The sequence below is a fragment of the Ahaetulla prasina genome, chromosome 2 (genome assembly GCF_028640845.1).
Source record: "Ahaetulla prasina isolate Xishuangbanna chromosome 2, ASM2864084v1, whole genome shotgun sequence".
NCBI classification, from domain to species: domain Eukaryota; kingdom Metazoa; phylum Chordata; class Lepidosauria; order Squamata; family Colubridae; genus Ahaetulla; species Ahaetulla prasina.
Window position 1 is genome coordinate 254051557 of NC_080540.1, and position 26647 is coordinate 254078203.

General features: G+C 31.1%; 1 protein-coding gene across 2 annotated transcripts in view; it reads left to right on the forward strand.

Moving 5' to 3' along the window:
• Positions 1-26647, forward strand: part of EFNA5 (ephrin A5) — a 237005-nt gene that overhangs the window by 1759 nt on the left and 208599 nt on the right. The gene's annotated exons all lie outside the window — the stretch shown is intronic.

The window sequence follows — 26647 nt, forward strand, 5'->3', positions numbered from 1 at the left end:
GGGGATTCACTTGTTTGTAAAAAGAGAGCGAACTTTTTTCTCGTAGCCGTCAGCCCAGGCAGCTCTAAAAGGCATTGCCTTGGACCTCTCTTCTCTCGGTTACTCCAGCTAATTTCCCCCTAGTGACCTATTTGTACGGCCGGCAAAAAAAATGTCTCCTTAGATCACCCGTAACCTGCCGGGAAATCACTCGCGAAAGCGAATGTAGGTGGGACTCTGAAAGTCCTGAAAGGGCATCCGCGCGCGCCTGTGCGCGCGATCCTGTGGAGGGCCGGTTATTTTGGGTTATTTTGGGTTATTTTCTGCTTGATGGGTAACAAATGTTACCAGTGGGGGAAGGAAAAAAAAAATCACACTCGGGAAATTTTGAAGAGGCAGCGCAGCTAGAATTACCGCGGCGCTCTGAGATTATGTCAGTCTGAAGTGTGTTTAGGTTTAAAATATTAAGCTGTGTTTATATTTGTAGCCGCCCTGGGCTGCAGCGGGGAGACTCCAGTTACACGTAACACCTGTTCTGAGGGCTCTAGAAAGCAGAACTGTTGCTCTTCCTCCTCGGGTTCAGTTTTCTCTTTATTTAACAGGGTTAGTCTGGAGTAAGCTGTTTAAGTCAGACTTAAAGGAATAAAGAGCACCTTCTCCCGCCTTGCCCAGCGTTCAGATGATCCTTGGTCTTGAAGGCTTTCCACAGCGGAGTGACTCATGCTGTCAAGAGTATGCATTCACGTGCAGTAGTAGTTGGTGATGTTCTCACAGTGGCAAAAGTAAAGTGTCCTCTTTGTAGCTGATGATTTAGCATCATTTGCCAAGTGGATGAAATTAAGGTTATTCTGCTATTGAATATATATATATATATTTTAAATATATATATATATATATTCAATAACAGAATATGCTTTATGTCACTGAACAAAACATCCTCTATATAAAACGTTCAGTTGACATTGTGTAAAAAACAACTTTTCTGTTGCTTCTTTGTTTTCTTTGCTTAAAAGAAAAACGTTTCTTAATTCTCTTGTAACAATTCTACAGTGAATAATGCAATTGAATTAGAAAGTTCTTTTAGGGGTCTGCTTACCCCTGGCATTTTTCTTGTTTTTCATTAGCTGATAATAACAATCCTTCCATTGCTGTTTGTGCATAAATGAGGCACCTGAGTATTGTGTCAGCTTGTTAAAATGCAAAGAAATTGTTCAAATCTACTTCAGTAGGATTTTTGTTTTGCTTTTCTTAAACCTTATTGGACTAATCTAGGTTTATGGATATTTTTACCTTACGTTAACTTTGTATTCAGTATTCAGAATACTGCAGCGTATTGATTCTGTTGTTGTTGTAGGTAATGTTTTAAAATAGTTTGGTAGTGCTTGCCAAAAACTGTTTTACTGTGTTTGATGGTTGAGAGAAAGTAGACATTGCCAAAGTAAAAAAGAAAAGGTAAAAACTTTGTTTTTAAGTACATCAAGTTTAACTGGCTGTTCATCAAGTTAATTTTAATGTATTGTTTTAAGTAAAACAGTACTTGAGGATTAGCAATGAATAGTGTTCCTGTAAATTAATTTCCTTGATGGTTACTGTTGTACTTCCAAACCTTGGCACATCTTCTCATCTTATTAAAAAAAAACCTAGCCAAAAATATTTCAACTAAAATCAGACAATTTTGTAAAAGGTAGAGAACTTTGGGAGAATTTGTCTTTTTTTTAAAATTATGAGTGTTATATCATAGAATAAAAATAACATGCTGAAATATGCATTTGTCAAAGGTGGTGAAATAATAAACTGAATTTGCCTACTTTGCTTGTGAAAGCGGAAATATTTGCTGCTTTGAATTTGACCAAATGACTTGCACATGTTGCTCCTTTGCTTAAATCAAAGCACAGTATTAACTGTTTTGTTTCTCTGCCTGTTGTGGTATCAATTAAACATGTAATGTAGTGCAGTACTTCAATATAAATAATCCCTAGGACAATGAGGTCAGAACTTGAACATTTAAACCAATGAACCCAGAAACCAATTGTATAAGTGAATACCTTTTTAATGACTGCAGAGAAACAGACATGTACATATGTATTTTAAAATACCAGAAAGTAGTGGGTTATAGAACTTTATCAAAGTAACATGTGGTTGATGGAATGATACATTTCCTACCATATTGCTGTATTAAAATGTATGAACTAGATTTTCTATTCTTAAATAGAATATAATAAAATTATATATATTTGCCATAGTTGTTCATTCATTTGACCTACTACAAGGCTTTTTTAAAGACAAATTCTAGAATTTAATGCATTTTTGCAATTTATGTTTTATCATTGGAAGTTCAAAGCCCATCCGTCTTAATTCTTCATTGGAGTTTTAATTAACATGAGAGATATTACAAAATAAGAAGTAAGAAAAGTAAGAAGACTTTTACGTCTTTTGATTCTTATACTGTTAGAATACTCTTCTATGAACGCTTAGTAGTTAAGCTAGAGTAATACATGGGGATTTACCTCTGAGTAAATATTCATGGTACAAAATTTTAAAATTGAAGGCCATAAAAAAGTTAGGATATTGTGAATTAATTTGAATGAAAAAAAGTTCGTAAAAGGAAAAAAAGTTTAGAGATTTCTATAATAATTTTTGAATTTATAATGCAGTTCTAATTAGAAAGTTTACACAAATTTTATATACAGTTAATATATTGAATTAAATACAATAATTTAAATGAGATACACCAATAGTCATCTGAGATTTAAATGAGTGCTCATTTGCATTTTAATTAATTAAAAATAAAATGCTTTGCTTAAAAATCAATCACATAAATATATGTAAAAATTGATGAAATTTTATTCTGAAATACATTTGATTATATTTTAAAATCTATGTTATGAATGCAAGTCAAATGTTGAAGAAATTATGATTAGATTTGTAATATTGTAGATGCACTGATTATGAATTAAAATAAGTTTATTCTTCAAGGATATTCACAATTCTTAGTACTTAAATGGGTTGCATCATTTGTGCTTTGAAATATTTGAAAAGTCTTTTGAAGCTACAGTTGGCATAATAGAGATACTATTAAGGATCATGTGTTGACCTTAAACTTTAAACACTTTGTACTAATATCTATGACTTAGGAATCTAGATTTATATATTGTACGTAAAACATCTGAATTCTATTTTCAGTTCTTTTAAAGAGATAAATTTGGTAATTTTGAGTATTGAAATATATTTTCCTGGATATTGTGTTTCTAGATTAGAGATATATTTTGAAACTTGCAAATGCAGATATATTTTGAGCAGTATTTTATAGAAATGTATTCATAATTTCATCAAGAATCTTTCAAAAAGTATGCATATAGTTAGTCTTTTCATTTATATAGTTAATTACATTAAAATGAAACATGTATGAAACCTATAGCCATTTAAGTATTTTCAGAACAATATATGGACAGGGTAAACATGTGCATGTTTACTAGAAATCTCTCCTTCAAGGGGATTTAGTCTCATATAATAAAGTAGTATTAGCCATAGATTCATTAATAGTAGTTATCATTATAATTTATCAGAGATGTGAAAAGGAATATGGAAGCATAAAATGAATCGTTCATCCAGGACTGCTCTTCCTGTTAAAGATATGTTAAAAAGAGAGTCAGAGATGACCACAAAGCTATAATAATGAGTTTTCTTGTGAATTGTTTGTCGGTGAACTTAATTAGTCTTAAATATATTATTATATTGAGACTGTACCTATGCTTCATTGTATTAGGAACTTTAAGCTGAGTATGACCAAGCAGGCTACTTAGAATTAGAACTTTCAATAAATTTCATGCTACATTAAAAGTGCTTAGCTCTTCATAATGAAAGGTCATTCATATTGATAATATCTTATTGCATGCATTTTTTCTGAATTTTGGATATCACTTAAAGTTCATGACTTAACATCTTGAAATCCTATATAGATAAGCAGATTACTTAAGTAGTTTTGTTCCAAATGGTGTAGAAATGGCCACTAGAAACAAATACCTGCAGAATTGTAGTGTTATTTCAACATGTTTTTAATTTATTTTTATTTAATAAGAGTATAGCACTTTATTTAATAAAATAATTTTATTTTAAATAAAAGATCAGTAATTTTGTTTCAGGCTTTCACAGCGTAAAATATTGACAATTAAAAGCTGACGAAACAGGTCTCCAGCCCAGTGAATTTCCTATGATTAGAAGTTTATAGGAAAAAACTTCAGAAGTACATTACATACTATTTAGCTGGTCTGAAAATTGTTCTCTATATAGTGATTATCAGTACAGTCTAGCCTTTTGCTTTAGAGATTATCCAATCAGCTACATAGACTTTTCCATTGATCAGTAAAAGTAAAGCAAATAAACTCACCTCTACTTTTACAAATATTCTTTATGGATGTGTTTTAGAATTTAGGACACTGTGGCCTGTTTTACTGTTAGAGATAGCTACATAACACTGTTCCTTACAAATTCTTTTCCTTCTTCTTGAAGATCTAACTGTCTGCCAGCTCTGAAACAAATAGAATAAGTCCAGCAGACATCCTAGGCTTTCTGCCTGTGTTGACTTGATGAGATGAATGTACACACAAGCACACAGGTGTTGACATTAAGGTTAGGTTGGGAAAAACATTGTTGAGAGTAGTTGCCTAGTTATCATCGTACTCATACTTTTTAATTACACTGTTAAGTATTTTACATTTTTGTTTAGGAACTAACAAAAGTTTAAAAAAGTATAATGATTTCACTGTTTGGGTTTAATGAGAAAACTAAGCATTTCCTGTTAACGATCGATAGATCTGAGTTTATAGTTTGGCTTCAGCAGGCCTTATATTATAAGTTATAACTATTACTGATTATGCATTTTGCTTCTATAAATTATTATCCGATATGTAATAAAGTATATTCCTTGAAATAAAGATTACTTAATTAACGCTAAGAATGATCAGATCTTATCCTTATAAGCTGATAATATTGTTTTGCATAGTCAAATGCTTTATTTTTATTAGTCTTCATTGAATTATTGTTCAGTGCAAATTAATGTTACAGTAGCAAAGTTTGGTTTTGCACGTTTTTAAAACTCAAATATTGCTGACAGCATTATAGTGTGATTATAAATCTTTTATCTTGTACATTTTATTCGAGTCTGTATGTTCTATCTTGTAGCTCTAAGTTGTAAATGTTAGTTTTATTCATTCTAGGTTGCTGACCTATAATAAAGAATTTGAATATTTGAATATTACAACAACAAACAAATCAAACTAAATTCCTACATTAAACATGTTATTTTCCAACTTCTAGATTATTAAACCATTTTTCCAGCATTACAATTCTAGTGAGGCCTATGCCTTTGAGAGCAGTTTCTTTGTGTGTGTGTGTGTGTGTGTGTGTGTGTGCGCGCGCGCGCATATATTTCTTCCATTTATGTTCAAATCTGTAGTCATTCAGAAATTAAATGTCAAATTTATAAGACAAATGTTTTTGAAACCACTTTCTGCTGACCTTAGAGCTATTGATTTGTCACCCAAATGTAACACTCACCACATTCAATATTTCTTGTAGCTAGTCTTAAACTTGGGCATGATTCATACACATTATTCTAAAAGCCACTAGAGATAGACTGTGATTTTAAACAATTGCAAAACTAAGTCTATATTTCTTTCTTATAAAGCAAAAAAAAAAAAAAAAAGACAGTAAGGACCATTGCTAATTAGAATATACCTTGTACTGAAGAAGTTGATTTTGTAGCTAGTGCTGCATTAATCATGTAAATATAATGGTATTTGGCTTGATTGCCAAAGAAATCCTCTGTATATTTGATAGTTTATAGATCAGGGAAAATGCCCTGTGAAATTTCAGCCATGTGGGAAAATGTGATCAAGTCTAAAAATGTTATTAATAAATGCAGAAAATAAAAACTTGGTTCTCATTCTTGTGACTAAAATACATTGTCTTCAGTGCCTATATGATGCTTGTATATTTCTGTAAGCAGGACAGAGTGGAGAAAAATTGATTAGGTAAGAAACAAAGCCATTATATATCACTTAATTAAAAAAAACAACCCAGATCACCGACATATATTTAAATCGTATGTGGTTGTGGTCATATTCACTGTGTTAATGGGTATACTTGGCTGAGCTGCTCCGGTACTCCGAACTTTTCTGCATTCTCCAGTTACAGATATAACATACTTACAAGGACTGTTCAGAGTGTAAATTCTGTTTTTAATGATCTGCAATAACCATGCATCTTGTGAGCAATACCTTCTAATTCTTTCTGACTCTAGCCCTAATTCTTAAAAAAAGAAAATCCAGAGTTAGAATATGCCACCATATAAATGAAAAACTACAAGAAAATTGCCTACTATTACTTTCTTTCAAAAACAGGATTTTTTAAAAAAAGTATTTTGGTATGTGATAAATCTCAAACTGCTCCATTATTTATTTGTTTATTAAATTTATATTCCACCCAATTTGCCATCGAGAACAACTATTAGCACATCCATTTGTAAATGTACAAATTGTTCTGGCAAAGAATTGTGTTACTAAACCATTGATTCCATTTCCAATGGTAGTTTTCATTTACTAATTTATTTGTGGTAAATTTTTGAATTTTTGAATCTAGTTTATTATGAGTAACAAAAAGGGATGGAAATACAGCAAATGATATATTTAATATTTCATATAAAATCCTAAACTATTGTAGATGTATAAGACTCAAAACGCTATATTTTTTATATAAATAAAATAATATTCTTTCAAGGATCCCAGAAAATATTTATGCAGACAAAACTATAGTGATGAAGCTTACTTTGTAAATTTCATTTTTCTGTCACTTAAGAACTTAGTTTTTGATTAGAAATATGGCTTTAACACGCTTTTTTACTTATATTCACATTGCTATATATTATGCCAGTGAGCTAGGCCTATTTTTTAATGCCAAATGAACATTAAAAATTATAAAATAGTCATAAAATAACATTTCTTTTACAATCCATTTCTAGTTAGATCTTTTTGCTCAGTAAACTTAACACCCATTTCATTGAATGTTGATAGATTGAAATATGATTTAGATAAACAATATCTCAAAGATGAGATTTAATTTAATGTATATACATATTCCCATAGGGTGGGGGGGCAATTTTTGCCAGTTTTTTCTGTCCCCAGACCTTTAGATTACCACTAGGTGTTGGTCAAAGATATTGAAGAGGAAGGAGAAATTTGTGAAATGTCTTCTGTTTTCTTCAGCTAAAGCTTCTGCTGCACTCAATATTCTCTATTACGAAAGACGTACACATTTTAGACCTACCAGTTTTAGAATTATTAAAAGTTTTATAATCTCTCATATGCATATGCCACCAACAAATAGTAATGGTTCAGATTACAATACTTTTTTTACATAGAAAATAATCTCTTTTCTGTATTTTTAATTTAAAGCATTCTAAATTTTGATATACATTCACAGGGAATGAATATATAAAAATAGATACATTGATAATAAATAGATACATAATCAGATACAAACTACACATAGTGTATACAGGATATATCAAAATCCCCTAAAAGCCAATCAAAATATTTTCTTAATGTATTTTTTTCAGAGAAAAGGAATGTTCATAGGTCATGTATCAAGCACGGAAATACTTAGAACAAAATGGCAACCAATTAGTACTTTTAATATAATTTATATAACATCTGATGAATACATCTAAATATATATAGAAGGTAGTTTTTTTTACTTTAAATTTCAAGATGTTCAGTTGACCGCTGTGTCAAAAAGTGGTGTTTGTAAATCCTGTAATTGGAAATTGTGGTATATAATGCTAAAATGTTTCAAAGGAGAATTACCTTTTTTGTGGTAAAGTAAAATGTACATTTGAAAGTTTCCAATTAAGATGAAACCATTTTTCAATTAATTTAGAAAGCTACCCTACAAATTATTATTAGAAATAGTTCTAACAAAGGAAAGTTAATGACAAAATATGTCATTGGTATCACTTTTGTCTAAAAAAAATTCTATACATTTCTCATACTCATAAGATAAATAGTATCTTGTAACAAATGAGTTGAAGAATGTACAATTTATTTATATAATACTTTTTGTAAAGAGGAATTAGTTTGAAAGTAATGATCTGAAACATAAGTAAAAAAATTTTTTTGCTTTGCATTGACACAAAAAATGCCATCAAGTTTTAATTCTGTATCTTCTTAGATGGGAGTAACATAATGAAATTCATGATTGCACAGTTATAAATGGACCAATGTAAAGTTGTACTGTCAATGAAGGCCTGCATATCCTTCTGAATATGATTTGGAAGAAGGGTATTGGAATTTGGGATTGTGCAGCACCTCTTTACTATAATTTCAAGCAACTTTTTTTGCATTGTTGTATGAAAAAATATATGTTGCTTTATTTATCAGCAGAGATGTATTGTGCATGCATAAGCTCTGAAATATTTCTTCCTAATCTTCCAAATCAAACCAAAAAATGGCAAACTATATTCTTCCTTCCTTCCTTCCTTCCTTCCTTCCTTCCTTCCTTCCTTCCTTCCTTCCTTCCTTCCTTCCTTCCTTCCTTCCTTCCTTCACCCAATTCAACCAAGTGACTGATCCATAAATTCTAAAATTATAAAAAAAATTAAAAAGTAAAGCAGTATTCATTACCAGAAATTTTTGTTTGTTCCTAACCATGTTAGAATTCTAGGGCAGTTCGTCAAAGAAAACTTTTGTAGAATAGTTTTATTTATTGGTGAAAACAAGAATTCATAAAATTTACAAGAAAAAGTATTTGTTGTTTCGCTTCATATATTTTGTCAAATTTTTTTTGAAATTTTTGGGAATGGATATCAGGTTTTTTTGTCCATATGTGTGCATTTACATTTTGTTAAATGCATTTATTATTGGTAAATTCATTCAAATCAGACAAGCCAAGAACATTTCCATGCAAGGCTACATCATTCTTTATTTGTTTACTCTTGTTGGTTCAGTGCATTTTGCCATTCTTTAGCAGCTTGGCTTATTAAAAATTAGTGATCCATCACTAAGAGGAATACAGTAGTAGTGTTGGTTCTTAGAGGAATTTTGTGCCAAGCAACAAGAAATAATAGCAATACAAGAGCTGCCAAACGTGTGCCTTCTAATTCCTAATTAGGCAACAACTAGAAGAACTGACATTGTAGGAAGGGGCAGTTAATTCTACATATTGAATAAAAAATACAGAAAAGGAAACAAAAGGGAGATAATAGTCAAATATTAGCTACCACTGTTTACAAGACTTTTCCATCAGTTCAGTCTGAAAAGCAGAATAGATCTTGTGGTTTATAAAATAATGGTTAGTGGTGCTTTCAGTTACTCAAACATATTAATAAGCAACAGCTTCAGCAAAACATAAGGACAAAGATATAGTCCTTTCCCCCCAATTATGCAACCAATGGTGTATGAAAGTAAAGCAACATATCAATATTTGTGCTAGCCAGGTTGCCAATAACTCCTGCCACAGACTTTATCATAGTTGTGATGCCATAATTAGCACATTTTCTTAATATATACAGTGGGAAAGGCAAAAGTTACAACTGTCATGGGAATTTTTTAAAAAACCCTATTTCACCACTAGTATTTTTGTTTGCCATTTAAGAAAAAAAAATCCAAGATAGAATACATGTACATTTTATTTGGCTGTATTTTTTAAAAAATCTGAAGGAAAAAAAAGTCGTATGATTTACAGTTTCTAGTTATTTATGTATTTACTCAGACTTGCATGCTGCCTCATTCTAAAGAATCTAGGTATATTACAGGTCAAATAAAGATGTGACACCGAAAAACAATTTATGTTAAAATGAAACACTAATCAAAACACTAAATCATCCATTCCCATATATCTTTCTAACTAATCAACCACTGCATGGCATAACATTATTCCTGGAAGGTTTTGTAGAAGAACAGAATTTAGCTACTTTTTTGTATGTAATAGGAAGTAAGTCACCTTGATTTGGGGGTGCAAGTTATACCAAACCTGTCTTGTTTCTGAGGTCCCACTCTACCTATTTCTCTTAGTTAGGAACTCTCAGTAGTTCCCACTTTTAATTGATACTTCTATTGGATGAGAAAAGTTTAATCAGAGTAGTTGGACACAAAGGTATTGTGGACCCAACTCATTTAAGATATTGCAAGAAATCACCAGTATCTAGAATAAGTTGATAACTGGTGTAGCTCCCTGTGTAGAGGTATTAGATGACTTTGCCAACTCCTAACCGATTTTTGTTGTTATTTGCGAAGTCGTGTCCGACCCATCGCGACCCCATAGACAACATTCCTCCAGGCCTTCCTGTCCTCTACCATCCTAACCGATACAGTAGTTGTTTTCTTCTTCAGCTGCAGCATCAGAGTGGCCTTCATTTTTTAATCAAATTATGGTAATTTTTGAATGATAACTTAATGGTATTTTCTTCTCTACTTGTATCAAGTCAATTATACTTTCTACTTTATTTATAAATATACAAATATATACTTTAATCTCATAGCTGTGAATTGAATTCTGAGGGCTGAACTAAAAGGTTGCTTAGTTTACAGCATGCAATTGCAAATTGTTTTTTCCTTATCAGAATTCTGGAATGTTGGCATCCATGTAATTAATACATGCAGTCTTACAGTACGTGCATGTAAGATACTGTCTTCTTCTTTCCACCACACAGAATTATATTCCCTTCAGTTTTAGTAGGCTTTTGAGTAACCTTCAGTATACGGTGAACGTATTTTGGAAGAGGCACCATTAATACAATGCAGCTATTTTAACTATGCAGCTATTTTAACATTCTTGTAGCAATTCTATCTCTTTCCATGTATGTTGTAAAGGATTGCACTGTAATATTTTTACAGATTGCTGAAACAGTTACAATCCTTAATTAAATGTTTATTATTCATTGGCTAAGCCCAATTTTTTGGTATCTGCTTATCTAAGATAAAAAAAAAGTCTATTTATTTTAATGGAACTTATTTTTGCATTGTTATATATCCGAGTCAGACAATGTATTCATGTATCGGGCAGGTTCATTTTATTTGCCAGCTTCAGGCTTTATGCAATATGAAATATCAGCGTAAAGGGCCAGTTTGACTTATGTTTGTATGTTGATCGCTGATTTTCTGGGGGTACAAATTGCTGTTGTAGAAAACTAGGTAGGACAATAAAATCCCAAAACATCCAGAGTCTTCTACATTTTCTCCATACAAAATGTTATTTTGTAATTGAACTCTTTATTTTCAAAAGTCAGATACCTGCAGAGCAAAATTTGTATGCACATAGGAATTCAGCTATATTTTTGGTAATAAAATAAATCATTTGCACTTAATACATTTTTATCTCCTATTTAATTATTGACCGCTACATTTATTATGTTCTTAACTAAAATCTTTTTTTGCAAAAGGCTAATCTCTGACATACTATATTATAACAATTCATTCATTTTAGTTTTAACAGATTAACAGAATTATTATTTTCTATAGCTAAGTCTACAGCTAAGTAAATGTTTTGGGTATGTGCAAGTTTTAAATCCCAAAATAAATCCATTAGCAGTATGAAATAAGTAATCAGTGAAAACATAAACAAGTTGGGATTTTTATAAACTTAACATTGAAATCCTAGGCATGTTTAAGCAAAACAAATTCCTATTGTTTTCAAATGAGATTCACTTTCTAGTAAACATGTTTAGAATTTCAACCCATTTTAACTGCTTCCACATTGCAGACATTATATGAAAACAACACCAGTTAAATCAACTAAGTTTTTGTATAAATTTGGTTTGCATTTGGAAAGTTATTTGTTAAAATAAATAACTGTTCTGATCGCATGGACAATATGAGATCTAACGTTTTAGAACTGGTGTTTTTACGATACAGATTAAGGACTTTTGTGCTTGCAAATTGGATATGATATGTAAGAGTTTCCCTTGGAGTACATAGGTATTTTTAAAAAAATGCAAACTGAGCTAATAGGGATTGAAATCCATGCCATGGCTTAAAATAACCTTCGCATGATAAAATTTGATCTGATTACATTTTCCAAACTTAAATTTGAATTGAGAAAATATGCAGTTGCACTTCATAAACAAAAAGCAGTAGTTTGACCTTAAACTATTTGTTGCAAGTGTAAAACACTAGAAATTATTCTTAATTAAAAATAAACAAATGTATTATATATTTTAAACATTTTGGTTCCATGCCCTTATGTATGTAACTCCAAAATTTGATACCAAATCAAACATACCTAAGAAAATGTTGAGGATGACATGGTGTATATGAGGAGGAGTATATGATTTATATACTTTCATTTTTATCCTCTTCTAAATTGGGATTGGCATTGCTGGAACCCTCTGAAATTGTTCTGTGAAAAATTGTTGCAGTTGCTATATTATAGCACTGGATTTTGATAAGAAAACAATAATTTTAAAAAAACTGATGTATTAAGCCTTGAATAAGATTTGGATAAATGTTTATAAAGTCCCAAGTTCACAAGTGAACAAAGCCCTAATGCTCAAAACTATTTCTTCCTTTTGTATTCATTTCAACAAAAAATAAAAGAAAAACTGTGTGTATTGATTGGCAAAAAGTTGCAAAAGAAATTCTGAAAGGAATAGTTTTGCACATTTTTTCCCTTTTTGTTCAATAATCATTAGGTACCAAAAAATAAATAAGGTAGTAGATTTGTACTGGAAGCTAGTGCTCTTCAGTGCATAACTTGGGAATTGCTTTGCATTTTCTAAAAATTAAGATAGTAAAATGGAGTAGAATAGAAAGCCTTTGGGTTACCATAATAACTCAAAATAGGATATAACTCAATTTTTAAAAAGCTGATTTAATGCAATCATATAGTCATCTCTGACAGCCTTCACTATTAATAACTAAAAAGTACTGTGCAGAAGAGGGATATTTTTAAGGTATCTATTTATTTGCTGCTAGGTCTGGTAATCAGCTTGTTTTATAATACCAATATATATAAATTATTCCTTCTCCTTAAGCAGTAAATATTGCATATTGCATATTTGGGCCTAAACTATAATCACGGCTATTGAACAAATAATGCTACAATTATTTTATGATGAAAATTATATAGTATGCTGTCAAATAATTTATTATGTCACATACTGTAAAATAATTCTTAAGATATTGAAATTGAGGAATTTTTAAATACTATTTTATATTATTAAATGAGGAAATAGTTCATAATTAAGTGATTTCTCTCTTTATTTACTAGCATCTAAGCCAATATTTCTAATTTCAAGAGGGATCGCCATTTTGCACTAATATGGGGATTGGTTAAACAGTTGTATGCTGATAGACTAATTAGTGTTTAGGTGAATATTGGTTTTTACCTTCTTACCTAGGGAAGGTGTTTTTCAAGTAATTAAAACATTCATAACACTCTTCTTAAAAAAGAAAAGTGCTGGTGAAGAATTTATTATGTTAAATCCATTAATCTTGAAAGTATTCCTTCACTGATAGCTGATACAGAGTTGAAGTTGTAAGTTCTTGAGATTTTTGATTTCAGGTTTGCTCAATTCAGAAAAGACTTTAACTTTTCAATAACTTTAGCGCATAGACACATACATAGACACTCTCCATTATGTTATTAATTTATTTATTGTTGTAGCAGACTAATTTATTTGGATTTCTGCAATATCAGAACAATATGAAAATTATACAGATTAAATTGTATAGAATTTAAAGCACATTCTTTTTAATTGGATAAGATGTTTCAAGGCATGGGGCTGGATAATTTGAGGAACTGCCTTTCCCCGAATATTTCTATCCATTGTATCAGGTCTGGCAGGAAAGCCATGGTCTGGATCCCTACTTGGGAATATCGTCTGACAGTGTCCAGGAAAAAAAACACCGTTTCTTATGTGACTTCTTTCTTCGGAACATCTTCCTCCTTCTGGAGATTAGGTTGACCCTGACCCTGGTTACTTTTCACGAGGCTTAAATACATGGTTTTGTCTCTAAGGTTGGAGATTTGGATCTGTAATAGAGCCTGTACAAGAGTTGTATTAATTGCTATTGCTATTTTTTTGTTCCTTAGCTGCTGATTGCATTTGTATGGTTTTTATATTGTATTTTTGCTTTTATCTGATTTTTAATACTTATTATTGCCCAGAGGCATGCATTTGAGATAGGTGGCTGTGTACATTGAAATAATAAATGTTAAATGAATTTCTGATAAAATAAAATAAAATTTTCAGTTTTGCCAGATGATTTGTTTTAACATTTGACTTCTTTAGTAACTTTATAAGGTTCCTGCATTATAGCATTTTCTTATAATTAGACTTTTATCCCCAGTAAAATATATACATATTTAGTTAGTATGCTATTATATAAAGGATATGTATCCAGTTTTTCTCTATAGCCACATATTACTTGTGTTATTCCTATGCTTTTATAAGAGTAATATTATGTTCATATTTTAGATGAATTGTTCACGGTGATTTCTTCTATAAACTTTGGCAGTTTGGTATTTTAACCTTTTTGACAAAGTTCCCTAATAAAAATAATTATTAAATAATTATTTAATTTATTTAATTATCCATTTCACTATGTTCTCCTCCCCCCCCCTTATTTTTTTCCTAAACCTTTTTTTTCATTGGTGATTTGTCTATATTCTGTTTCTATTTTGGTTAAAATAAGATATATTAATCTTAGATCTAATTGTATATTCTGCTTGGGGGTATTTGTGTACTAAATCTAAACTGCTGCAAAATACTGACAGGATCTGTGAGCTAAATTCTTTTCAGATATATCTTCAACTATTTAAAAAACCAATTGTTTTTCCTTAATTACATACCACAACCAAGATTAAAGTATGCATCTGTTAGGAAAAAGTAATGGTGGACATAAAACACAGACACCATTGAATTCCATTCTACTCTATTGAGAAGAAATGGATGTCAGCATTATGAAGGGTAATAACTTATTCTACACTTTTGAAATTTTGAATGCTTTAGAAATAGATTACTCTTTCTGTAATGGAATAGAAATATGTATATAAATTTGTGACCTACCTCACAAGGGGCAGCTTATGTTAAGTTTCTCATGATGAAGAATCAGAGATAGGAAAATTGAAGAGCAACTTGGAAGAATGCATTGGAATGATACCCCCTCTTCCCATCTCATAAACAACAGGCTGTCTCAGCCTATCCTTTAGAAGAGCTATTAAGACCTACCCAAAAGCTGCTTTCTCCAAAAGACAACTGAAGTTTCTTGGGTTTTTTTTTCTTTGAAAATATTTTGCTTCTCGTCCAACAAGTTTCTTCAGTTTTAACTGACTGGTGGGAAAGAAAAAAACCCCAAGAATGTCCAGTTGCCTTTTGGAAAAAGTACCTTTTGTCAACCATGACCTGGATGATTGAGAAACGCTATAGACTGTTTAGACATATATTTTTTTCCATAGGCATTTGGATCCAATTGAGTGATTTCCACTTTTGATTTCATTATTGTGTCAAATAGTATAGTTTTAGGGGGAAGGAATAATTTTTCTTCTTCCCCTTATCACTATATAATCTATCTTGCTATCTAGCCCGTATCACATTAAAAAAAATAAACAGTTTTATTCTCTGATTTGCAGTGTTTTCTATAGTTGCAATTTTATATTGACAGTACTTTTGTCTTTTAGTTCAGGTCATTTGTAGGATGCTATAACATAAAAGAATTACGTTTCTACTGTATTTATTTAAAGGAACATGTTTTATGTATGAAATCGGTTTGTGTTTAATAAATGTAGTGGAGATACACATAATAACTATACATTGATCTTTTTCAGTTGTATATTTGAGTATTTCTAATCATGTGCATGCATAAACAAATACTGGTAAAGAAATCATCTTATAGTGATAAAACATAGAACTCTAGTGCTAGTTTTTATTTTGCATAAAATAATACTTTGACTTAATGTTAACACAGCTTTCTAAGGTGCTATATTAAGTACTATTTGTATAAAGCATGAAAAATTACAGTATTCCAAACCATGAATGTTTTTATACAATATTGTATATGGCTTATTAGTTACCTTGAATATATTGTGGTCTAGTTGCTTTTCTTCATTAACAAAACATGAAGACATGCAATGGATTGAATTTATTATTGAAATCAGCTAGATTTAAATAAACTATGTTTTGATTATAAACTCTACAAAGAAAATTAACAAATAATACAAATATTATGGGTGCTTATTAAGCATAAAAATTGTGGTAAGGTATTTGGAAGCATGTTAAAGTATTTAGAAGCATGTTAAAGTAGTTTCAAATTACCTGACCAGCAATAGTTTCAATTTCAGATTATTTTAATCAGCTCCCTGAATTAATCAAAATAGGTCAAATAATTTTCCTGTGAAATTTAGTTTGCTGAAAATATGGAGCATAATGAATTATAAAAAAGATTGGACACATTTCAAGTAAGCTATATTTTTCGGTGGGTGTATTAAATAATAAATATGAACAAAGCTAATCATGCCTTTGAATAGCATATTTATTTAATTCAGTTATGTGTTTAATGTTATTTGATACAGCCAGCTATGCATGCTTTGAAAACTAATAGTGTTCTATATTAGACAGTACAGCAGTTCTCTTCTCTTCATTAAAGTGACCTAGTCCTTTTTAGCTTCTTCATAAATCTTAAAATAGATAGCATTCTTGAAAGGAAATTAACCAAACATTAGTGTGAGTCTCCAAGCAGTAGACAACTAAAAACTCTGTCTGTCTTCTGTCTATCATATATCTATCACATTAATATAACCACCAATCTTACTAAAAGTGATTCTGGGTGGTATATCAGAAGGAAATAAAACCACAGAATAAAATAATGGTAACAATATAAGTGATTATTATTGAAAAAAATATTTATCAAAAAATTAAAATATTCAAATTTCACAGAATGAGTAAAATATCAATCTCACCCAGCAGCGTACTTCCACAGAAGCAGGGATTAATATTAGACAGACAATAGAAAACAATATCCTAATCAAGGAACTACCAAGAAAAAAACTGTACCAACATTCTTGATTTAAAATTGGTAATTTAATTTAAAAATAGATAGACGTTTATATCCATTGGTCTCACGGAACTGCTTGATAAAGTGGCATAATCTTGTAATCATATTTTATATCAAGTAAAAACAGTGTTTTAGCTAACTTGTTTAGTTAGCCAGTTGTATGCAGAATATACCAGAAGTCACATTATGATAGAAAATTCTGGAATTCATTTTATATGGCACAGAAAAGCTTAAAGATTTGACTTAGAATAGAAACCTCTAAAGGGATGCCATTACAGTTTGTTAAAAAATAAGTGGGATAAATTAATAAATTAGTAATACGTGAAAGAAATCCTGACTTCATAATATGTTACATAAAACTCAGTTTTGTGTTGTATGTGTGTGTATGCGTGTACTGGTGCAGCAGAGACACATACAGTAAAGCTCTTGGGCAAAGATTTGCTTGAAGGAAGAATTATAGTTGTGCAAAAATAGCTAGGGCTTATGTACAATATTAATAATATGTTATTCTTCAATCAATATATCTTGAAATATCTTCACAAATGTTTTTGCTTTCAATACAAACTGATTTTACTCTAATTGATTGGCTTTTACAAGAGATCCCTTAAGGACTATATTATTACATATTTTTTTTCTACTTGGAAAATTAATCCTATTGAACTCATGAGTAATGACTGTACAAAGTTGAATTCCCTTTTTGTGATGGTGGTTTGAAAAATAATTAATATCCCTCCTGCTTATTTTACTGGAGGACCATAGTAAATGACCAACCAAATGTTAACAAGTTGAATTATTAGAATACAGTTCTCAAACAGGATTCTGCAGTACTTTAGAATCAAAGGCAAAAAAGACCTTGCATTGATTACTTATCTTCATCTTCTCAAACCAAACATATCTTTTCCTGGGAATTGCACAGAGCTATTGAGGTCCATCAGCTGCAATAACCCCAGCTGCTTTGAGTTGCATGAGTGTCCTATGTGCACCAAGGTACTTTTTTGCGTTGAATCCAAAGGGGCTTCATATAAGAGGATAAGGGGAACTTACCTAGGATCTTATCAAATTGAAAGAATTATTCTTAGCTACCATTTATCTATCTATGCCTTGTGCCCTGCTTATTATCTGAAAAGGATCTTTCTTTCTTTCTTTCTTTCTTTCTTTCTTTCTTTCTTTCTTTCTTTCTTTCTTTCTTTCTTTCTTTCTTTCTTTCTATGGTTTGGTGGCTTAAAAATGTATATACAAAAACTCATGTAGTTTGGGGTGGTTAAACCCTTTCATGAAAGTTAATATAAGATAAAGGAGTATTACAATGTAATGTTTGTCTAAAGAATTTGATCCAAGGTGTCCATCTGTTTCTAATGGAGAGTGACAAGGAAGGTTTTAAGAAGTCATCCTATTCATTGTTTCCAAATACAAAAGCCTTCTGCCCGCATCGTTCAACTTTCTGCACTCTTCTGAGGAGCCATGAGCAAAGTGCTGAATGTTTATTAATCAACTCTCACAAATAAAAAAACTCAAAAAAAGTAATAGTTTTATATTTTCGATTGTTTTTACATAAACACATTTTGGGAGTCTTCTGTGTGCTTGGGGAAACTTCAGATTCAGTCTGGATTTGGGGTTCTCGATCCATTCTTTCCAATTCACTTCGTTTTAGACTTTCCATCTCAATATGTTAATGAGATATTTTAAAAATACAAAGGAGATTGAACAAGAGCGTGTGCTTTGTGTTTGTGAGGAAAAGGAAAACAGCAGGGAGAGAAATACCTTTTGGGAACTGAGGCAAGGAAACCTAAGCTGATAAAACATGACTCTTCTCCCCTTACTCTCTCCCCAAGGGAAGTTGTTTGGATAACTTGCCCTTTTCTAAATTCTTTTCTCTTTCTGTAGCCCTTTCCTCTTTTCTCTCTCTTGTCAAGCCCACTTCATAAACGGTAGCAGCTGGAGATCTTTTTAGTGGCATTCAGGGATTACTGCCCTTCAGGATTTTAATAAGCTCCAATGCTTGAAATGTCTGTAAGGGTGCTCTCTGAGACAATTACCATTCAGGACCAAGAACTGAGGACCCTTCAGAGGCCCAGATGGTTGTGGTTCTGCATGTGAGCAGATAGTATTCCAAGAACAACAGCCCACTGGAGCAAAGAAGGGGAGGGAAGTGAGGCACTAAGGAAATAGAGAATGAAATAATGTGCGTGTGCATGTGTGTATACTTATATTCATCATGTAGCCTGGTTTTGAACATAAACATAAAGTTCTAAAATATAAAAAAAAAATTAAGACTATTTAAATAAGTTAAATAAGTCTAGTGCTTGTTAATTGTTCAATATGCTGTTTACAAATTGAATTACAGAACATTAGAATTTTTGTCATTTCAGTTCTAAATGAGCAGAATACTTTAATAAAGTTTTAACTACCTCAAAGAGAAAAGAAAAAAAGAAAGAGAAAGAAAGAAAAAAGAAAGAAACTGACTATAGATCACTGCCCAAGACACATGTAAATAGTACTGATAGTATAAGAAAATATGATGAATGATTTTTAAAATCTAAAATACTATGCAGGTTTAGAAAAATAAGATGGCTTTGAGAAAAAAGGTAGTCTTAAAAGGGTGGATATTTTTGCTATGCCATTCTGAAAAACAAATTATTGTGGAAGATTTCAAAAGTTGTCTACTCTGGATCATTTAGCTTATTGTATATGCTCCTATAACTATTGGTCATCTATCATTTTGCCACATGCTACCACATAGGAAGTGAAGACTGACTCATTAACTGACAGCCATTCACAGATGTCATATTTTTAATTTTTGTACTTTTGCCATTAAAAAATTTGCTCTGTTAAATAAAATTAGTTTTTGAGACAACAAGCTAGACTTGTTGGACTTGAGTTTCATAATATACCCTTTATTATATTTTTATATTTTATATTATTATATTTATATATATATTTATTATATTATATTTAAGTATAATAACTAAAGTACATTTACATATTGCAAAAGAATGTAGAAAACAAATATTTAAAGAATTCAATAGGCTTTAAATATTTCTTTCTGTGGATCATACAAAATGAATTTCTGACATACATTCATTTAATTAAAATATCTGATCTTATACTTTTGTAATTTTGTAACTTTAGTGATTGCACTAAGAAGTGAATTGTTTAATACAATTTTTCAATCATATCAAAATACTGTAATATTATATGCAGTAATATTTCACTGAATTGTATACATCTAAAAGCCTTCTCTTGAAAAAAAACCACATAAATTATTTATCATATGTTTGCTAAATAATATACTTTTTCTAAAATAATTTACCATGTACTACATGAGGGAGGCGATGGCTCAGTGGCTAAAATGCTGAGCTTTTCGATCGAAAGGTCATCAGTTCAGCAGTTTGAATCCCTAGTGCCACATAACGGGATGAGCTCCCGTTACTTGTCCCAGCTTCTGCCAACCTAGCAGTTCGAAAGCATGTAAAAAATGCAAGTAGAAAAATAGGGACCACTTTGGTGGGAAGGTAACAGTGTTCTGTGCGCCTTTGGCGCCTAGTCATGCCGGCCACATGACCATGAAGACATCTTCGGAGAGCACTGGCTCTTCGGCTTTGAAACGGAGATGAGCACCGCCCCCTAGAGTCAGGAACGACTAGCACATATGTGCGAGGGGAACCTTTACCTTTACCTTACATTGGTATAATGCTTAATAATTCAAATTAAAACCAGGAAGTAGTGAGTTTTGCCTTAGACATAAAGCCGGCTGGGTGACTTTGGTTAGCCATTCTCTCTGAGGTTGACCTGGTTAGCACTTGTCCCTCAGCCATGAGAAGAAGGCAGTAGCAAGCTACTTTTGAAAATGTTGCCACAAAAAAATGCTGGTTAAAGCATATATTTCTTTTTTATGGATATAAAACTGAGTATACTGAAATTCTTGACAATGAATAAACGTAGCTCCAAGACCTTTCTTTTGTTTGTTTATAATAGAATTCAGAAAAGTTTATAATCATTTAGCATTTAATAGGGATTCTCCTAGTTTCACCCAGTTTTCCATTTTTCTCTAAATATATTTTTGGGTTTACCCTATTGACTTAAGAAAGCATTTTTTATACAATCAGTACATGTAGACAGTTCAAAGACAGCTCGCTAACATATAAGATTTGTTTTTCTGTGTTTCCACCCCTCTTATTACTACATCAGTCTACTTACAGCAATAATGCAAATGTCTAATAAAATGCCAGATACTAACAATTGAAGCAGAGTCTAGTGATACCATTTGATACTTTGCTAAATCTAGCATGAATTATAAGATGGATGTGTCAGAATGCTCTTAGACGATTTGTAAAAAAATAAGCACACCCAGTCCTGTTAATGTTAAAGACTGGCAGATTAGCCAGGGAAGTGTGGGCTAGTTTGAAAAGTATTTTTTTTTTAATTCAGAAGAATGCAGTGACAAATTCCTCCCTATTTCATTATGAATCAGGCTCAATACATTTACTGCTTATTAGAACAAGGGTACTGAATTAGGATTCTGCGTACTATTAGATGTTGTATTTGCTACGCAACAAAATACCTTTTTTTCTTAGTTATATAAGGATGTATCTATTTCTGGCTTAGTTGCAATAAAATATATCTGCTTAAATCTTAATCAACCCAAATTTTAGATTAATTGTAGTTTTGGAAATCAGGCTTTAGGTGAAAAAGGATAAAGAATAAGAGAAATTAAAGTCCTGATCTTTTGATGTCTAATAAAAAAATGTATCCATTATGTTTTTCCTTCATCTAGCTTATTTATTATATTGTAACTCAACATAATAATGCTGTGATGGTAAAATGCAGAGAATTTGTGATTAAGCCAACGTTAATAACAAGAAGACTAAGTGTACAGTAAAATTATGAATTCAACTTTATGGTTTTTTTGCTTTAAAAATCTGTATTGTAAATAAAAACCAAAGTCCCCTAAAATGCAATTGTTTTAGAATTCCTGGAAAGTTTGAGAACCTATATATCTCTTGCACAGAGAATGTAATTATATATTTTGAGAAAAAAAGCCAAAACACGTGCAATCCTATACCTGTCTAAAGTATATCCATCTTATTCAGGTGGCATACTTTTTAATTCAATCAAGATTTTGTTGCAAAATAAATTATATATTTATTTGATTGTTCAATTTTTGTATAGGTTTAACCTCATTAATTTAAAATAAGTGTGATATCTAACCTTAATCCAAAGAATATTGTGATGTTTTAGAAAAGCATCTGTTTCCTCCTATATATATATACACACACAGAGTGTATACAATAAAATTATTTATTATTTTGTGTCTACTTAAAAAATTATCTGTTGGGTTTTCCTGTACATATGAACAACCATGTACAACAACAACTGTACATATGACAACATTGTCTATACCTCGACATAAACAGAGTTATGTACATTTTTCAGTATTTAATTCTATCAATATTTTTATCAGTAGTAATATGTTTCATAGAAAGTTCAAATGTTATATGGGAACAGTATGTGGGCAAATATAATTTAGTTTCTGGATAAAGGAGCTCATTGTATATTGTATATTCTGTTGAAGAAATTGACATTTTAATCTAACTCTTAATAATATTTGAAAAAGTATAAGTGCATTTGCATATGTTTGTAAGGTAAACATGCCAGGTAAAAGCGAGGTAAATATGTTAGGAAATTGGTAATAAAAGGAATAATAGTATAAGATATGTGTTCTTCTTTGGTATTTATAGAAAGCATCTCAAAATTAAATATGGATTCTTTAAACATCTTTGTTATTTTTTTCAAAAAAATTTTACAAAACAGAATTTGAACCATGATCTTTGAATGTACTTAAAGTTAATTTACTTAAAGTAATATATTGTATGTGCTTCAACAAATTAACAAGAAATTGGCATTTTTTTAGCTATATAAACTATTTTTAATTATCTCATATATATTCAATAACATTTGTTCAGTTTTTTTAAAAATTAAAACAATGCTGCAGTTTCTTGATTTCATTATAACTGATACTAAATAATTACTTGTAAATATTACATACGGATATATTAAAATACATGTAAAATATTAAATATTAAAATACATGTAAAATCTAAAATGGTTTTATTCCTTATTATATATTGACTAGACTATAATAAAATGGTTACAGCATCTATACGTCATTTCCTCAGAATTTGCCTTGAATTCCCTGGTGCTTCTAGTTTTATCCGATTATTAACCTATGATGGGGCAGATAAAGCATTTCCCATATTCAATTTGTGCATGCTGTGTGCTTTGGACTAAATTAATTATTAAAAGCGGTGTGCAGGCTTACAGACAGGAAGGGCAGTCAGACCTTAGCACGCAAATGATAGAAAAAATTTCCCAGGAGACTAGATAAAGCCATTGAACATAGCTTGCATAATTTCCTCGTATACCTTGAAAATATTGGTCTCTTAGAAAGTATCTTAATATATAATACAACACCAAGAACAGGAAAATGGTCTTCTTTATTGAATCAGAAGTAGGATTAATTTCTGGAGAGGGGAAGAACCTTTTCTCTATAGTATACACTTACAACAGGCACTAGGTTTTGTTCCAGTTTTGTTTAGGGACTTGGTGCAGGAGGAGACTGAGTAACCTTTCTTCTGTGGCCTTAGTTAAGATGCTCCTTCTGCACCTGCTGTTGGTCATAGTGGGCAAAACATGTAGCTTAAGGAGTCATAAGACTGGAATATTTAGAACGATGTGCTAGATCTGGCTCTTACTGTTTTGTGAGACCCAGTTAAATTTTCTGGAATTTTCTTATTGAGAATATATCTGAGCCATCATTGCTGGCATGATGATCATTGTTTGACACCTAGAGTTGCAGCACCTCAGTTTCAGTAATACCTGGAGATGTTAGGTTTTTTTTTATTTTATTTCAGAGACCTAGTAATAGACCATACACAAAGAAAAGAAAGAGTGGTCAATATTTCTGGTGTAACAAATGTCTGCTAAATTGGCTTTTAGTCTAGTAAGTTAACTGGACAAATAAAAGCTTTCTTTATGTTGTTTTTATTTGCTGGCACTTTAGTAGAGATATCTTGTTCATGAGCTTTCTGCTGAACGTTTCATCCCATTGGTGGGTGGATTGTTTTACAAATATAGTCTTATCTATCATTCTCTCCATGTAGCATTTAGTGGAAATGCATTTATATTACTTAATTAGAAACTTTGCCTTTGCTGAACCTTCCCACTATGTGGCTATTACCTAAGGCTTAAAAACCATGATAATTACTACTTCTATAAAATGCCTCTCATTACAACACATAAAATGTGTTGAATTAGAGGGATTGCTATGAGAAGATTGTTTTCTCTATTCCTGCATGAATAACATGGATAAAAATTTATACATATATGAAATAACCATTGAATTTAGTGGAATTTGCACAGTAGATGTGAAAAATGTATTTATATATATTAGTTTATTTTATGTGTTACATAATATGAAGCCAGGGATTTATTTTTGGTATATGTGTGCTAGAGATAGATAAGCAGGTCAGTCAAGTTGTGATAGTTTAACAATAATTTTATGATGCATGTCAAACATTTTATAAAAGATGGCAATATTAGGAGATGAATAGGATTTACTAGAGTGGGATAGAATTCTTATTAGGAAAACTAAAACCTTAAAAAGTTATCTGTAACATGCCCTTGAAAAACTGCATAAAGTTGAGGGAAGGTTTAAAAACTGCTCATTTTAAAAAAATATTTATGACTTGTAGATGAAACATATCATACTGAATGTTCATAATGTGCAAATCCCTTTCTGCATATGAGATCTATAACCTACTCCACTTTTGCATTTAAGCTAAAATTTGAAGATAGATTTGGTGGGTAGAGGATATGAAACATCTTGATGGTTAGCTCAAACCAGATAATGACAACTTTCACAAAAATGACTGCATGATTGTTTATCGAGTCTGACTATGCTGATTGGTTACATCATATGGATACCATTAACTGAGTTTGCTTTTTTAAGCAACTACTACTCTTCAATTTGAAATTGACATGGCTAAATCCCAAATTTTTCTGGAAGCAGTGCTTTCAAAAGTAGATCCTTTTCCATTTCTTTTTTCTTTTTAAAATATTTGGGTTGGAGGAGAGAGGAGAAACAGATCTAATGTTCAAATTGTGAATTTTCTTTGTTCGTCTCTCTTCTGAACTTTGCTTATGACACAGATTTGTCTGCAAGAATTCTAAAGGAACCGAGTTTGCTTTAACAGCAATCTTTTTATTACTGAAGCATGAAGTATACTTCTCAAATGGAAACATTCCATTTGCTATGTCATGTTATTAGTGGATTTCAAAAGCAAACAAAAAGTGTAATTTAAATCCATCCTTCTCAACTGCACTTCATTATAAAGATTTCCTAGTTGTTTTAGAACTACTTGAGCTGTTATTCCTTTTTTTTTAACTTTTAGTTACTTACTTGGAAATGCTGAATCATGAAACTACAGTATGTTTCTAATGAAACCCTACATGTTTTTTCTAAAATGAATCCTACATTATTTAAAACCGCTTCTTCTATTCCTTTGCTGAGCTTTTATTTTTAATGTGTTGTATAACAATAATACTGATAGCATTACATAGCTAAGCCTTGGAAGAGTGAGAAGTAGTTTTGCATTTTATAATAAAAACTAAGAAAAAGTTATCTGAAAACTATAGCTTTTCAATCATTAGTCTTTATCATTAGTCATCTTTGTGTGGGAAATAGGAATTGTTAATGTTTTGCATATGCTTAGCACTACTCTTTTCTTTCCCCAGTGGTAAATCTACTTAACACCGATGTTGGTAATATAGTTGATGATAATTCCATTTGCTTCCTTACTCTTTCACTCCTTCCTTTTCGGTTACTAGCAGCAATTTTGCTTCCTTTATGGAAATTTAACTAACTGAGATTTACCAAATACCATTTGAAGCAAATTATTTTCAAACAAAACTAACTTAAAACAAAATAGAGCTCTGTTCTAATTTATCTAGAGTCAATCATTTGCTGTAGCCTTAGGGGCTAAATTATGCACCAACCATGCCTTCTCTAAATTCAGAATCTGTACATTAGCAGAATGAGCAGTCTTTACCTATACGTATATAGCATTACAAGAGCTACATATCAGTGGTGAAAAGAACATGGCGTGCAGGTGTTTAAATTATTTACTCCCATAATTGGCCTTTATGTTAGATTGCCGAGCCAGGCCTCAGTTATTCTAGTGCATAATTGATAGTGCTCAGAAGTGGAAAAGTTATAAAAGCAGAAGTAATGTGACGTGAAAGTGCAGTGAGGCAACTCCAGTTGGTGAGCCTATTGAGGCAGAGAGAGGTTTGAGGCACAATAGAATTGCATGTGTGTTGCCACTAAGGAAAACACATCAGAATTAAGAAGTTTTTATTCTGGGATGTTGTTTGCATTTTATTTATTGGGGTTAGGAGTGGGGACAGTAAAAGTTAGCACTTCTGTTGGTAGTTATAGCTATTTGTAGCAGTATTGTTATATATGGGTATGCAGATACAACTAATTTATTGTCAAAACAATTTAGAGCAAATTAATTTTTGTAGCCCCGTCATTCTCACTAACATTTTAAACACTCACAGTTATA